Below are 1,972 nucleotides of genomic sequence, written 5' to 3' on the forward strand. Positions count from 1 at the left end.
GTTTATAAATTTCTGAAGTGCAGCATTGCACAATCTGTACAGAGAAGCTGTGGATGCCCCAACCCTGGAGACATCAAGGGCAGGCTGGATGGGCTCCTGGGCAGTCTGATATGGTGGGTGACTGCCCTGCCCATAGCGGGGGGTGGAGCTCAATGATATTTAAGATCCCTTGCAACCTAAGCCATTAAATGATTCTATGGTCTGTGAAGTCAAGACAACATATTTTCATGTCCATGGTCCAAGAGTATGCCCATATATGGGTCATTTCTGGGATTTTATTATCTGTAGAAAGTGGACTTCTCATTAAATAAGATCTACTAGTCAAAGACACTTGCGACTTGTGAGAATCTAAAGCTTAGCTCTGTAAGCCTAACGTTCACACAACTTTTCAGAAGAGTCTTCTCTGTACACTTTGTTCCCTACTATGCGAAATGGCTACCTAGCCAAGACATCTGGCTCAGTTTTTCTTTACTCTACCTAGACAATAACATGGGTATATCCTGAAGTGATTCTGATCAATTCTCAAATATGCATTTGCTAAAAGAGAACTTAGTAATTTTACCAAGTGCTGTAGCATGGGTGAAATTCTTGTCTCTTTGTCAGTATTTTCAAATATTTTAAGGCAATACACAAAGATCATAGAATCATAGAATGGTTTGAGTTGAAGGTTTTAAGATCACCTAATTTCAACCCCTTTGCTATAGGCAGGTATACATCCCTCAAGACCAGGCTGCTCAAACCACCTTCACAGTAAATAACTTGTTCCTAATATCCAACCTAAATCTACCCTCTTCCAGTTTAAAACCATTTACCCTCATCCTGTTGTTACCAGCCCTTAGAAAAAATCCCTCTCCAGCTTTCTTGTAGGCCCCTTTCAGGTACTGGAAGGCCTCTACAAGGTCTCCTCAGAGCATTCTCTTCTCCAGTTTGAAGACCCCCAGCTCTCTCAGCCTGTCCTCACAGGGGAGGTGCTCCAGCCCTTTGATTGTCCTCATGGCCCTCCTCTGGACCTGCTCCAACCACTCCATTCCTTCTTGTGCTGCGGCTTCCAGAACTGGACACAGTACTCCAGGTGGTGTCTCATGAGAGCAGAGGGACAGAATCACCTCCCTCGATCTGCTGGTCACTTCTCTTGATACAACCCAGGATACAGTTTACCTTCTGGGCTGCAAGTGCACATTGCCAACTCATGTTGAATCTCTCCCATCAACTGATATCCTCAAATCCTTCTCCTCAGGGCTGCTCTCAAGCCATTCTCATCCAACCTGTATCTGTGCTTGAGATTGCCTGGACCCAGCTGCAGGATCTTGACTTGGCTTTGTTGAACTTCATGAGGTTGACATGGGTCCACTTCTCAAGCTCTGGATAGCACCCCATCCTTCTAGCATGTCAACTGCACCACTCAGCTTATACCAAGCACCTGCAAACTTGCTAAGGGTGCACTTGATCCCACTGTCCATGTAGCCTACAAACCTGTTAAATAACACCAGTCCCAATTCTGATTCCTGAGGAACGCCACTTCTCACCTACTTGGATACTTAGCCATTGTCTGCAACTCTCTGAGTGTGACCATCCACGCTTTGCACAAGTCCAGGTGGACGATGTCAGTTGTTCTACCTTTATCCACCGATCCTGTAACTCCATCATAAAAGGTCACTGAGTTTGTCAAGCCTTGGTGACTCCATGTTGGTTACCACCTATCACTTCATCTTTATTTTCCACGTGCCTTAGTAGGGCCTTCAGGATGATCTGCTTCATGATCTTGCCAGGCACAGAGGTGAGACTAACTGGCCTGTAGTTCCCTGGATCTTCTTTTTTTTCCCCTCCTTGAAAATGGGGGTTATCTTTTTTCCAGTCAGTGGAAACTTCACCAGACTGCCATGACCTTTCAAATACGATGGACAGTGACTTCATCCACCAGTTCCTCAGAATACAGTGTAAATAACAGGAGCAAAATGGGAAAAAAAAAAAA

This window comes from Meleagris gallopavo, chromosome Z (assembly GCF_000146605.3).
Source record: "Meleagris gallopavo isolate NT-WF06-2002-E0010 breed Aviagen turkey brand Nicholas breeding stock chromosome Z, Turkey_5.1, whole genome shotgun sequence".
Lineage (NCBI taxonomy): Eukaryota > Metazoa > Chordata > Aves > Galliformes > Phasianidae > Meleagris > Meleagris gallopavo.